This window comes from Arachis hypogaea, chromosome 12 (genome assembly GCF_003086295.3).
Source record: "Arachis hypogaea cultivar Tifrunner chromosome 12, arahy.Tifrunner.gnm2.J5K5, whole genome shotgun sequence".
NCBI lineage: Eukaryota > Viridiplantae > Streptophyta > Magnoliopsida > Fabales > Fabaceae > Arachis > Arachis hypogaea.
In genome coordinates this window covers 77,546,176-77,562,132 of record NC_092047.1, presented here as the reverse complement: position 1 = coordinate 77,562,132, position 15,957 = coordinate 77,546,176, and the positions used below count along the sequence as shown (strand labels likewise).

Sequence of the window (15,957 nt, the reverse complement as noted above, 5' to 3'; positions counted from 1 at the left end):
CGCTAGAAGGAGGGCTTGAACCTCCGACCTTGTGGTTAACAGCCACACGCTCTAACCAACTGAGCTATTCCAGCTTACATTTAAATTTGATTTTAGGACTTTATAACATCTATCTTTCCTATATTATTACCTTCACTTTTTTGCTGCCCTCCAAAATGTAGGTGACGTATTTTAAAATGACTACAAGTTTCAAATTTTTATATTTTAATTATATAACTTTTTCAATTAGTTAAATTCTAGTTCTAGATTAAAAGTAAATTAAAATTTTTATCTAAGAATATTTAAAACATCGTTTATAAAATTATCGTTATTTCCACAATCGTTTCTTTTCATTATCGTTGTTCATTTATCTCTCACCGTGATTTTTTTCTTTTTTTTTTTTTCTTTTTTGTTATATATTATTTGTTTTGTTCTCTCTTTTTCTAGTTTTATTCTTTTTTTTGTTATTGCTCCCTTTTTTTTATTGATGGTAGAGAATTTTGGAGGTTTGACAACGTGATGATAATGAAAAAGCTCTTTTCTCTAATTTTAGAATTCGTAAAGAAAAACAGATATACCGATAAAAAAATAAAAAGATAACAAAAAAGACAAGGATTGATATTGAATGAAAAATAATAAAATAAAATAGATAGATTAAAATTGAACAGAAAATAATCACTGTATCTTTTATCTAATTTTTTAATATAACAAAAAAGAGATTTATCTAACCTTATTTGACCATATCTTGATTTCATCAAAAAAATCAAAAGTAGAACTCTAATTTCTATTTATGTTTAGGAGGTATTCAGTCACCTTATAATAGGCTAAAAAAAAAAAAAAAAAAACTAAATCCACTAAAATAAAAGTCCAATATATATATTAACTAAATAAATAAATTAAAATATATAAAATTAAATTAAATATTCTAACACTTTAACATATAAATTATTAAATAATATTTGCACTTATCATATTACAATTTAAATCACATATCATTTTTTTCATTTTTTTAAAAAAGATTAGTCCTCAAATTTTGTGATTAAAAAAATAGTGTACGAAATAATAATAAGAAAAAAGACAATTTTTTTTTTGTGAAATAATACAATCTTTTTTTTTATTTTTTGAGATAATTTATTTTATTTCTTTTTTAAGTAAAGTAAAGATAACAATGACAATGACCAATATACAAAAAAAAAAAGAGTAGAGAATGTAACACCCTCACTATCAGAAGTCACGCTTCCGGCTGCGCCACTCTGATAGTAAGAAGTATTACGACTACTTTACATACTAAATACTAAAATAGGAGCCTGTGACTCGACACTGTATCGCTGATTTCTTCGAAACCGGAAATAAATACTTTATCTTAGCAAAAATACAAGCAGGCATAAATTCATATACAAAACTCCTTACATAATAACTCATAATATAATATACATATAAAACATACAACTCCTACCCCTCTTACAAATTTGTAATAACAAAGACGAGGGAAAAAAAATAATCTAATTAATACAACAATATATAAATCAAACGCAGTATAACGCTCCTTAATGCCTCTTCATCTGGTTCCTGAAAAGGTAAAGCTGTAGGGGGGTGAGAACCTAACCACACGGTCTCACCACGGAATTTCAAAGTTGTCATAAGAAGATATTTTATAAGAAAACTGTTTTCCAAACTCAGTGATTATCATTGCCTTATGAATCTTTTAAAAACCAATGGGTAATTGTTCAAAACCTTTTCAAAGAAACAATGTTTAATCTTTCAGAAATCCGAAACCTTTCCTTTCTTATAAGAAACTTTCAATCAGAAACCAACCACGCAATCAAACAACACAATCATTAATATAGCACCAAAGTTCAATCTCAAATGTAGCACGCCAGGACAAACACAGGCAAGGCAGATAAGGAAAGCACAAGTAGGCAGCAGTTACAGCAAATAGTCCAAGTAGCAGTTACGAACAGTTTAACAATTAGGCAAACCAAAACAAGTTCAAACTCGAGCAAAGCATACAAATGCATATGATGCATGCCTGTCCTATGGCTGATGAGGCTCATCTGTCGGTTATCCAGCCAACCCGACAAGTCTGAATTGTACTTAGACTGTCCCCCGACGTGCATCCCCAAGAGTCTATGCATAGCTTTTTCTCAAATAATCAATATTACTCAATGGGGGTAACATTCCCGGGAATTTATATAGTGCCCGGTCACACACTTACATCGTAGGGTCAACAGAGTATCGAGTTTTCAACCTGGTACACGTGGTGGCAAGCCACGGTACTTAATCCAGGGAACCTCGTATCTCAGATATTTCAAATTCATAAGCCATATAAATAATTCAAAGATCTTATCTCAACATTCTTAACATCATAATCATTCATCAATCCAAATCTCATTTCCAACTTCATTCAAAAACCATATTTCAAGGAAAATCCTCATCAATTCTCATCATCCTTCTTTCCATCCCATTTATTAACAGTCCTAATTCAAAACATAATTCTTTTTTTGATAAATAAATCAATCTTGAAGCATAGAACGTTTAAAAAAACAAATCTTTTTATTTAACTACTTCAAATAAAACTTCCAATTTTATAAAATTTCGACAGCATTTCCTTTAAAACTCGGACACTGCCACCCTTTTCGGGTCCCATCCAAACATTTCTCAAATCCTTTCTCAACCATTTCCAAATCTCAACACTTTCCAAAATTCAACCAATTCCATTATCAAATTATTTTCAAATCAGACCAATTCCAATAATGAAACCCTTTATAAAGTCAAACCAGCTCAAGTATTAAATTATTTATAAAATCAGACCGACTCAAAATCAAACCGGTTTAATTTCAAACTAAGAAAAACCACTTTTCATAATAATCAAGTAAATAACTTTCCAAATCCATTTTTTATCAACAACCGTACTTCACTCAAGCAATCAAGCACCCAATAATCCAGTCCAACAATCCATTACATCCACAAGACAAATCTAATCACATAAATATATCTTTTTGCATCAATATCTATTTATCACAACTCTGTAATGTAAATTAGATTTTAAGAAAAATCCCTACCTCAATTTAGTCAAAGCTCAGTAGTTAGATTCATCAATTCCTCTTTTGTTTATTTTCAATTTTACAGCAGCAGCAGCAACCTTGTTTATTTTCAGACAATATCAACAGCGGCATCAAGAATCGCGGCAACAACACTTTTCTGACATAAATTGGAATTTAAAGCGAAATTGATATTGAGTGGAACAGAACGAAATTAGTAATGGAACATTTACGATAAATTGAAATAGAATCAAATAACCTCACCAAGAGAAACAAAGCAGCAGTGACCCTCTGAACCGATCAGGCGGCAGCTCCGGCACTCCCCGAAGCTCCGGTGGTTCAATAACAACCTTAATTTCGACGCGCAAATACCAGAACCCAAACCTGCGGTACCAGCATCTCAAAATCTCCAACAGATTGCAACGGAACATTGATTTCAAGAAGTTTCAGAAACAAAGTGCTTACCAAGAAGACAGGGGTTCCGGCGGCAGTTTCCAACATACACAGGCTTCAAAGGCGGTTTTCGGTGGCAGCAGCGCTCTCCGGCAGCAGAGGCGCGGTCAGAAGTCGCGGCCAGAAGCTTCGGAGGCAGCAGATTTGATGAGGATGGCCGGCGATAGGAGCGGCAACTGTGCGCGGTGGCTGGACAGGTCCCGATCCTCCCTTCCTCCCAGATCTCTCTCCTCTGCCTCACCCATGGACGACGGCGCTGACAGCTGCAGCAACGGCGACGGACTTCGCGGCGGGGACAGTGGCTGTGACAGGAGCCTGCGAGGACGGCGATAGACACGACGCGGCAATGGTTCGCGAGGCATGGTGCAGCGGCGGCGCGGCTTCTCTGCTCCCTCAACTATGTGCTCGCTCTCTCAGATCTCCCTCCCGACGGCATAGCGACGGCGACGGTGGCAGTGATGCCCACCGGCGCCGTCTCCCTCTCTTCTCCCCACTCCCTTTCTTCTCTTCCTTCGGTCCTCCATCTCTCTTTCCTTCTTTCTCTTTTCTCTTTTTTTTTTCTTCTGTGAATATGTTGCGTGGCTTATGGAAGAAAAGGAGGTTCGGTGGCTGAAGAGATAAGGCAGCTGGGTTTTTGGGAAATTAGGATTAGGGTGATATTTTGGAAATTTAGGGTTTTGATAAAAATTAGGTATAGGGATAGTTTAGTGATTTTAATAAAATTGGAGTATAAAATATTAATATTTGAAAAACTAATTTAATCTCTAAACTTACTTTAAAATATTATTTGTGGTATAAAAATACTAATTGATTCTCAATAAATTACTCTAATTGAGAATACATGGTAATATAATTAATTTTCTTTATCTTTAACTTAAAGTATTAAATGATATAAATACAATTAATCTAAAATCAAATCATATAAAATTTTTATTCTTTTACAACTATTAAGCTATATAATTTAAATATAGAAAATTATTCAATAACTATAAAATTAAGTAAAATTTCTAATTAATTATCAAAACTTGATTTAATTTTTGATTTAATTTGCTTTAATAAAATAATTTATGAAGATAAAATTTCTAATGAATTAAATGAATTGAAATTAATTCATAACAAGATTTATTTGAAAATTCTGGGTCTTACATCCTACCCACCTTATAAAATTTTCGTCCTCGAAAATTGATACAAAATAAAAGAGATTTCATATTACTTCACTCTTGAACTTATTTAAAGAAAAGGTAAAAAGTTCTCAGTATATATATTCATATAGTTTCAAATACCAGAATTTTCGTATGGCACAAAATTATAAAGGATATAAGTGTGATGCGAAACAGAAGTTACAAGATAGGCTTGATGTACAAGATGATATGTTTCAAACATGTGATGGTAAAGCAATGCGGCAAAAGGTTATAACACAAGCTGGGGTTAAAATGATGTGCTTAACGTCCACATACTGATCTTATTTCAACTTTAGGGATTCAATTATTCAAACTTCAACATAATTTATCTCCACCATTTCTTAACCGTACTTCATTGAGCAACTCATCCGAAAGTTCTCAACTTTGTTAAACACTTTGCAATCCTTACTACTGGTTATAAGTCCCACATCAACAAAACTCTTTCACGTAAAACAAGGTTTCACAACTCCTTGTGATGTCGTACACTTATGAGTTTTATCTTTTGCATTCACCAAACGTGTCCTAAAGGACTAATGTGTCGTTTACTAAGTCTAATGGTCGCACGAAATGCCAAAACTAATCTCGAGTATACTCAGAAGGATAGTAGACCATAGAAAAGGAAGAAAAGCGACAAGGACCGTGTTCGCGAAAATTTGAAAGAATTGCTGAAATCACAAGTAGACAAGGATGAACAAGTAATAAAGAATGCTGGAAAGAGAGTCAACTAATATCTTTAAGGGTAACTCTTGAATCGAAGGAATTTGATAAGACCAATAAGATAAAAGACAATGCAGCATTTTGAAACAAATTCAAGCCGAGTCAAGTAAATATGAGGTTTGCAGAAGAAGTATATCCAAACCAAAGACAAAGTTTATAGAACTTAAGAGTATGGTTAAAAATATTTTCAAATGCATTGTTCGTAAAGAATGGAAACTTAAGGGGAAATTATTTGATGTTCTAAAAGAGAAAATGGGTAACAAACATCCTTCAAAAGAGTAATAAAAATGTAAATGTGACATTATTTCAATATAAATTCAAGTGGAAATAGATTACACAAACTTTGTAAATGGAAAGATTAATTTGGCTAAGAGCAAAATTGTATTTTCTCTTCTTTTTTAAGCATGTATGAAAACTATAATCTTGTTGGAAGAAAATCTGAGATAAAGTTTTACTCATAAAAGAAAAGATGATGTATTACAATCAGACATGTTTAAATCACATAGAAATTTTCAGAGTATAAGGTAAAGGACTGTAAGTTAAATTGAAAGCGATTTTATTAAAACTTCAATAGATGTATCGCCCCAAAACAAGTTCAAATCACACCAAAGAGAGGCACTGCTCAAGTAAAGCAATTCTAGTCAGGGACAACTTTGCATAAAAATAAATTGAAACTTGTTTAAAAAGGTTTAAATCAAAACTTCAATAATATACTTGAAGTCACAACTTTATAAGGATGTTCAATAATGTTAAGATGTGCTAAAAAGGAAACTAACTCATTTTAAGAAAGAAACTTAAATTGAAGGATTTCAATTAGGATTCATAAAAGCATGTCACTCATAGAAACGAAAAGCTTAAGAAAAAACTTAACAACTTAAAAAGTTGATTCAAAACTTAAATTTCTTCAAAAGAATTCAAAACCTTTTCAAAAGTGGTTCAAAACAAAATTCTGAAAGTATACTTGAAATAACACCCTCGCAAGTATCATTTAAGAAGATCACGATGTGCTTAAAACGAAATCAGCCCATGGAAGAAAGGATCTTTAAATTAAGGGAATCCAAACAAGAACTCACTGGGTATGGATTATCAAATGAGTTTTCAATTAGTCTAAAGGAATACAAAACGCGCCAGGAAGACAACTCAATCAATAGAAAATTCTCAAAAAAGAACCTTTGATTAAAGAAAGACAAATAAAAGAACAAATGGTGCATTAGATGGAAACAAATTAAAGTTGACTCGGATGAGAATGAGTTTCACAAGAAATGGAAAACTAAGACTAATGGTAACGTTAAAAAAATAAAAGAGTAGTTAAAAACAGAATTAAATATGACATCCACAAAAATAAAAAGTTTAAGAAAGAAATTGGTCCATTCATAAGAATAAAGACATGAGTCCAACATTTTTTTTTGTAAGAACAATAATTGCATAAATAATATAGTATGCTAAACCAAATTCGAATAAAAATAAATTAGGTGAAGCTTACCAAACAAAACCAACTGGAAAGAGATAAAAGCTTTCTTTGAAAAATATCTAAATATATAGTCAAATAAGGATATTCGTAAAAGGTATAATAAAATTGTTAGAAAATCAAATTGTATTTGAAGTATATATACATTTCCATAAATCAGTGAAGAAACAGGCGAGATATTGGAAACAACTAGTTTTAAACTGTATAAGGAACTTTCAACATTTATATAAAGAAGTACATATCAAATTAAAAGCGATTGTATATTTCAAATTAGAAACGGTTTTGTTAAGATTTAAAGAATGGCTGTAATTATTATCAAATAAGAGGAAAACTAAATTACAATTTATTTAGAAAGGACTCAAAATATGAACTTAAAAAAGTGTCCGGCATCAAAACAGATTTAAATGTATATCAAAAAATACATGATTCAAAAAGAAGTACCTAAATAAAGAAGGTAAATACACCGAGAGTTTTAAACAGGCATATGTAGTTAGGATCAAACAAAAAGCATACGTGAACAAGAGAGTAGGATTGAAAGATAATCCGTTCACTTTCCAAGAAAGTATCGCAGACAAGAAACTTAGAACATACCAAGCAGGAATAAGATACGTGATATTCGCAGAGTTCAAGACACCTAACCGAGTAACCTCAAGAATTAACTCCTAACGTTCCCAAAACCCGCAATTCGCATTATCTATGACTCGCATATCGTCTATGATAACCCATTAATGCCTACATATACATAATTCACTAGTGTTAAACCGGCCAAACTTAATACCAGGAATTATGCAATGCAAGACTAATGGCATTAATCAATAGACCGTCATGTGCATAAAGTTCTAATTCTCGTTATTCAAACAAGACCTACAACATGACAGACTCTCAGAGTATGCAATTGAAGCATAATCGGTCCATTTCTCAAGCTCTACAGGAAAGACCGCTCTGATACCATAATGTAACACCCTCACTATCAGAAGTCGCGCTTCCGGCTGCGCCACTCTGATAGTAAGAAGTATTACGACTACTTTACATACTAAATACTAAAATAGGAGCCTGTGACTCGACACTGTATCGCTGATTTCTTCGAAACCGGAAATAAATACTTTATCTTAGCAAAAATACAAGCAGGCATAAATTCATATACAAAACTCCTTACATAATAACTCATAATATAATATACATATAAAACATACAACTCCTACCCCTCTTACAAATTTGTAATAACAAAGACGAGGGAAAAAAAAATAATCTAATTAATACAACAATATATAAATCAAACGCAGTATAACGCTCCTTAATGCCTCTTCATCTGGTTCCTGAAAAGGTAAAGCTGTAGGGGGGTGAGAACCTAACCACACGGTCTCACCACGGAATTTCAAAGTTGTCATAAGAAGATATTTTATAAGAAAACTGTTTTCCAAACTCAGTGATTATCATTGCCTTATGAATCTTTTAAAAACCAATGGGTAATTGTTCAAAACCTTTTCAAAGAAACAATGTTTAATCTTTCAGAAATCCGAAACCTTTCCTTTCTTATAAGAAACTTTCAATCAGAAACCAACCACGCAATCAAACAACACAATCATTAATATAGCACCAAAGTTCAATCTCAAATGTAGCACGCCAGCACAAACACAGGCAAGGCAGATAAGGAAAAGCACAAGTAGGCAGCAGTTACAGCAAATAGTCCAAGTAGCAGTTACGAACAGTTTAACAATTAGGCAAACCAAAACAAGTTCAAACTCGAGCAAAGCATACAAATGCATATGATGCATGCCTGTCCTATGGCTGATGAGGCTCATCTGTCGGTTATCCAGCCAACCCGACAAGTCTGAATTGTACTTAGACTGTCCCCCGACGTGCATCCCCAAGAGTCTATGCATAGCTTTTTCTCAAATAATCAATATTACTCAATGGGGGTAACATTCCCGGGAATTTATATAGTGCCCGGTCACACACTTACATCGTAGGGTCAACAGAGTATCGAGTTTTCAACCTGGTACACGTGGTGGCAAGCCATGGTACTTAATCCAGGGAACCTCGTATCTCAGATATTTCAAATTCATAAGCCATATAAATAATTCAAAGATCTTATCTCAACATTCTTAACATCATAATCATTCATCAATCCAAATCTCATTTCCAACTTCATTCAAAAACCATATTTCAAGGAAAATCCTCATCAATTCTCATCATCCTTCTTTCCATCCCATTCATTAACAGTCCTAATTCAAAACATAATTCTTTTTTTGATAAATAAATCAATCTTGAAGCATAGAACGTTTAAAAAAACAAATCTTTTTATTTAACTACTTCAAATAAAACTTCCAATTTTATAAAATTTCGACAGCATTTCCTTTAAAACTCGGACACTGCCACCCTTTTCGGGTCCCATCCAAACATTTCTCAAATCCTTTCTCAACCATTTCCAAATCTCAACACTTTCCAAAATTCAACCAATTCCATTATCAAAGTATTTTCAAATCAGACCAATTCCAATAATGAAACCCTTTATAAAGTCAAACCAGCTCAAGTATTAAATTATTTATAAAATCAGACCGACTCAAAATCAAACCGGTTTAATTTCAAACTAAGAAAAACCACTTTTCATAATAATCAAGTAAATAACTTTCCAAATCCATTTCTTATCAACAACCGTACTTCACTCAAGCAATCAAGCACCCAATAATCCAGTCCAACAATCCATTACATCCACAAGACAAATCTAATCACATAAATATATCTTTTTGCATCAATATCTATTTATCACAACTCTGTAATGTAAATTAGATTTTAAGAAAAATTCCTACCTCAATTTAGTCAAAGCTCAGTAGTTAGATTCATCAATTCCTCTTTTGTTTATTTTCAATTTTACAGCAGCAGCAGCAACCTTGTTTATTTTCAGACAATATCAACAGCGGCATCAAGAATCGCGGCAACAACACTTTTCTGACATAAATTGGAATTTAAAGCGAAATTGATATTGAGTGGAACAGAACGAAATTAGTAATGGAACATTTACGATAAATTGAAATAGAATCAAATAACCTCACCAAGAGAAACAAAGCAGCAGTGACCCTCTGAACCGATCAGGCGGCAGCTCCGGCACTCCCCGAAGCTCCGGTGGTTCAATAACAACCTTAATTTCGACGCGCAAATACCAGAACCCAAACCTGCGGTACCAGCATCTCAGAATCTCCAACAGATTGCAACGGAACATTGATTTCAAGAAGTTTCAGAAACAAAGTGCTTACCAAGAAGACAGGGGTTCCGGCGGCAGTTTCCAACATACACAGGCTTCAAAGGCGGTTTTCGGTGGCAGCAGCGCTCTCCGGCGGCAGAGGCGCGGTCAGAAGTCGCGGCCAGAAGCTTCGGAGGCAGCAGATTTGATGAGGATGGCCGGCGATAGGAGCGGCAACTGTGCGCGGTGGCTGGACAGGTCCCGATCCTCCCTTCCTCCCAGATCTCTCTCCTCTGCCTCACCCATGGACGACGGCGCTGACAGCTGCAGCAACGGCGACGGACTTCGCGGCGGGGACAGTGGCTGTGACAGGAGCCTGCGAGGACGGCGATAGACACGACGCGGCAATGGTTCGCGAGGCATGGTGCAGCGGCGGCGCGGCTTCTCTGCTCCCTCAACTATGTGCTCGCTCTCTCAGATCTCCCTCCCGACGGCATAGCGACGGCGACGGTGGCAGTGATGCCCACCGGCGCCGTCTCCCTCTCTTCTCCCCACTCCCTTTCTTCTCTTCCTTCGGTCCTCCATCTCTCTTTCCTTCTTTCTCTTTTCTCTTTTTTTTTTCTTCTGTGAATATGTTGCGTGGCTTATGGAAGAAAAGGAGGTTCGGTGGCTGAAGAGATAAGGCAGCTGGGTTTTTGGGAAATTAGGATTAGGGTGATATTTTGGAAATTTAGGGTTTTGATAAAAATTAGGTATAGGGATAGTTTAGTGATTTTAATAAAATTGGAGTATAAAATATTAATATTTGAAAAACTAATTTAATCTCTAAACTTACTTTAAAATATTATTTGTGGTATAAAAATACTAATTGATTCTCAATAAATTACTCTAATTGAGAATACATGGTAATATAATTAATTTTCTTTATCTTTAACTTAAAGTATTAAATGATATAAATACAATTAATCTAAAATCAAATCATATAAAATTTTTATTCTTTTACAACTATTAAGCTATATAATTTAAATATAGAAAATTATTCAATAACTATAAAATTAAGTAAAATTTCTAATTAATTATCAAAACTTGATTTAATTTTTGATTTAATTTTCTTTAATAAAATAATTTATGAAGATAAAATTTCTAATGAATTAAATGAATTGAAATTAATTCATAACAAGATTTATTTGAAAATTCTGGGTCTTACAGAGAACAAAGCAAAATTTATGAACCTGCAATGCGGCTCTTTTTTTTTTTTTTTAAGAATTAAATCAACAAGATAGATAAATAATGAACAAAGACAATAATAAAAAAACACAAGACAATGAACAGAATAAGGACCGGCAAGAAGATACGAAAAGAAAAAAAAGGCAAAGACGCTTGAAACATTGGAATTTTTTTATTAGAGCACAAGAAAAACAAACATACATTAATAAATATTGATTTATGATAAATTCATATTTTATGATAATTTTTAGATTGAAAAAAGTGAAATTTATCAATTTATCTTACATTTATTCATAAAAAATATATATTTTTGTCAATTTTTTAATTATACTTAATTGTTAAAAATATACTTTTTATATTTTAAATTATCAAATTTAATTCTTTTTTATGCCATTCGATGCTGTGATCAATTTTGTTTAAGTGTTTTAAGGTTAAGGTACTTTAATGGCTTCAAAGGATCGAACAAAATGGAACAAAAAAAACAAATTTGGGAAGCGATTCGGGAGATAGTTCGCTGGAGCGACTTGCTCGTGCAAGCCACATTTCCTCGCATACGCGAGATTCTCGCGTGCGCAAGCTTTTTCTATGTGTGCAAGACGGGCCCATGCGTTTTGTTTAATGAAACACATGCATCCTTATTTTTGGGCCACAAAAAAGGCCCAAAACCCAGAAGTATTTAAGAAAAAAAATGCAATGTAATTTGTAGTAGGTAGTTTTAGTTTTAGTTTTAGTTTTATTATGAAGTTTTAGTGAATTTTAGAGAGAAAAGCTCCAACTCTTCTCTAGAGTTCTGGGAGTTTTTATTTTAATTCTTTTTATTTTAGTTTTTAATCTTGTTTTAGCTTAGTTTTAATTATATTTTCTTGTTCTACTACCTTAGTTCATCAACACTTTCTTGTTAGTTTTTTCTTTGTTTATATTATTTTTTTTGTTCATAAACTCTTAATGAATTCTCATTTTCTCTTAATGTAATTTGATGGTTGATGTTTCATTCATGCTTAATTGAGTTGATGTTATTCCTTTCTTGTATTTGGTTGTTGTAGATTTTACTAATTCTTGCAATTTATAAAACTTATTGATTATGCACTTTAGGTGTTTGATAAAATGCCTCCTTTAGTTTTAGAGTAGATTTTTGCATTCTTGACTTGGGTTGGTGATGCATGAGCATCTTTCTCTTATTTTCTGTTTATTTTAAGTTAGAATTTATTGAGTTTAAGTACATTTTAGTGTTAAAATCCTCTTTGAATGCTACTTTGAGTTGTTTTCGTGTTTTAATTATTTCAGATAAAATTCGGATCAGTTTGGAAGAGTTTTGTGCAAGAAAGAGAAGAAATGGAGCTGCCCACTAGGGCGGTAAACACCAAGCTGGCATTTAGCGCCAGCAACTCAGCGACATCAGAGGAGTTTCTGTCCTCAAGGGCGCTAAATGCTACAACTGGAGTTTAACGCCAGGCAATCTAGATCACACTTCACTCATGGAGCATCTTTAGTTGGACTTAGTTCTTAATTGTTTTTTTTTATTATCTTATTTTAGTTATCTTTTATTTACAAAAAATCTTTTAGTTTTAGAATTTATTATTTTATTTTAGTTTCAAATCAAATTAGATTAGATATAAAAGGATTCACCCTTCGAGGGGGATCTTCTCACTTCCGCACTTTCACATTTTCTAAACCCTAGTTTTCTCTCTGAAGCATGAGCCACTAAACTTCCTTGGTTAAGGTTAGGAGCTCTATTTATTTCTATTGATTAAGACTATTGCTATTCTATTTTAATTAATGTATTGATTCAGTTTCAAGGATTGTTTTCGTTCTCTATTTTATGAATCTGGGTAGATCGGAAGAATAACCCTTATTCTATTTGTGTTCTTGTGATTCTTGGAAGAAATATCTCACCTGAACAACAGCTTGAAAGTAAATTCCTCCTAAATCGTTAATTACTTGAATTAATCGGGATGCGTGACATATAATCCTTTTAGGTTTGGGTAATTAGAGTTTTTGTGGCCATAAACTAGAATTGAACATAACCCTCTCATCGAAATTAAGTGACCAAGACTTTGGCGGTTAACTAGGTTAGACGAGACTAAATCACTAAGATATTAGGGTTTAGTCACTGATAGTTTCCCATAAAATGAATCTTGCATGATTAAAATAGTTGGTAAGAAAACATCTCTGATACCTTAACTGTTTTCTCTCATATATTTCACACCATTATCACTGTTGCGTTTTCTACGTTCTGAACTACTATTCAATGCTTTTTGAACCCTCAAAACATCACTTTCTACTTGCCTGACTAAGGAATCATTCGACCATTATTGCTCAGTCCATCAATCCTCGTGGGATCGACCTTCACTCACTTAAGGTATTACTTGGTACGATCCGATGCACTTGTTGGTTAGTTTGTGGTTTTAAAATACCGCACCAAATTTTTAGTGCCATTGTCGGGAATTGACTGTGGTTGACAACTAACCATTGTTTGATTGCTTAGATTAGCTGTTTTTAGCTTTTAGTTTTTATTTTTCTGTGTTCTTTAAGTTTCAAAAGTTTAGCTTAATTTTATTTAAATTTTTTTTCTTACTTTTTGAAATTAAGTTTTGTGTCCCCTTTTCAGTAGTTTTTTTTTATTTTTCCTGATTAATTTTCTCTTTAGTTAATTTTGAATTTGGTGATCATTTTCTTGTTGATTTTCTAAATTTTAATGTTAATTGTTTGGTTTATTTTATTTTTTTACATAGAATACATCACTGGAAATTCTCTGCACTCTAACATAGAGATTTCTATTTTTCTTTGTTTTTTGTCTGTTTATGAGTAGGAACAGGGACAAAGAACCCCTTTTTGACTTTGACTCTGAGATTGAGAGAACTGCAAGAAAACTCTTACAACAAGCTAGGGCTTACAGAGCTGCTGAAAGTCTCAGGGAGAACTCTCAGAAAGAAGCTGAAGAGTTCACTATGGAGGGCAACCCTAACAACAATGTAATCAATGCCAATGTTATTAGTCTGAATGCAAATGGGCAACCTAGGAGGACTCCTGGCTCTTACACTACCCCTAGCCGAGAATTCTATGGGAATAGCATTGTTGTATCTCCTGTTGCTACAAACAACTTTAAGCTGAAGCCTCAGTTGATCTCTCTAGTGCAGCAAAACTGCCACTTTCACAGTCTCCCGCAGGAAGATCTCAACCTGTTCATATCTAATTTCCTGTAAATCTTTGATACTGTGAAGACGAAGGGAGTGAATCCCAGTGTCTACAAGCTACTTCTCTTCCCATTTGCTGTGAGGGATAGAACAAAACAGTGGCATGATACTCAGCCCAAGGAGAGATTGGACACTTGGAATAAGGTGATCACTAGGTTTCTGACCATGTTCTTTGCTCCTCAGAAGCTGATTAAGCTGAGGATGGATGCTCAGACCTTTCGGCAGAGAGAGGATGAATCTCTCTATGAACCCTGAGAAAGGTACAAGCAGATGCTCAGGAAGTGTCCTCCTGATATGTTCTCAGACTGGATCCAAGTGCAGATATTCTATGATGGAGTCTCTAAGACCGGAAGGATGTCTTTAGATAATTCTGCAGGAGGATCACTCTACATGAAGAAGACCTCTGATGAGGCCATGGAGTTAATTGAGATGGTTGCTAACAACCAGTATTTATACTCTTTTGAGAGGACCTCTGTGAAGAAGGGAGTCATGGAGTTAGATACACTGGATGTTATTCTTGCCCAAAATAAGGTCAGTAAATCAGTGCTATTACACAACACTTAAGTAGAATGCAAGTTTCAGCTGTCAGTACTCAGGACACCTCCTATGATATAAGTGGTGGCTTTCTGATGAGCGGATATTTTATACGCTTTTTGGGGTTAATTTCATATAGTTTTTAGTATGTTTTAGTTAGTTTTTAGTTTATTTTCATTAGTTTTTAGGAAAAATTCATACTTCTGGACTTTACTATGAGTTGTGTGTTTTTCTGTAATTTCAGGTATTTTTTCTGGCTAAAATTGAGGGAGCTGAGCAAAAATCCGATTCAGGCTGAAAAAGGACTGCTGATGCTGTTGGATTCTGACCTCCCTGCACTCAAAGTGGATTTTCTGGAGATACAAAACTCGAAATGGCGTGCTTCCAATTGCGTTGGAAAGTAGAAATCCAGAGCTTTCCAGCAATATATAATAGTCCATACTTTGCTCAAGGATAGACGATGTAAACTGGCGTTCAACGCCAGTTCTCTGCCCAATTCTGGCGTCCAGCGCCAGAAAAGGATTAAAAGTTGGAGTTCAAGGCTAGAAATGGATCCAAACCTGGCGTTGAACGGCCAAAATGGCCTTATGCACGTGAATTGCTTAAGTCTCAGCCCCAGCACACACCAAGTGGGCCCCAGAAGTGGATCTCTATACCATCTGTTATAGTTTATTCAATTTCTGTAAACCTAGGCTACTAGTTTAGTATTTAAACAACTTTTAGAGACTTATTTTGTATCTCATGACATTTTAGATCAAAACTTTGTACTCTTTGACGGCATGAGTCTCTAAACTCCATTGTTGGGGGTGAGGAGCTCTGCTGTGTCTCGATGAATTAATGCAAGCATTTCTGTTTTCCATTCAAACATGCGTGTTCCTATCTAAGATATCCATTCGCGCCTAACTATGGAGAAGGTGATGATCAGTGACACTCATCACCTTCCTCAATCTATGAACGTGTGTCTGACAATCACCTCCGTTCT

The 15,957-nt window shown here is 34.1% G+C and overlaps 1 non-coding gene across 1 annotated transcript; it reads right to left on the bottom strand.

Moving 5' to 3' along the window:
- TRNAN-GUU (transfer RNA asparagine (anticodon GUU)) lies at positions 1-74 on the bottom strand. The gene has a single exon. It is a non-coding gene; the product is annotated as a tRNA-Asn (tRNA).
- Positions 75-15,957: the final 15,883 nt, after the last annotated feature.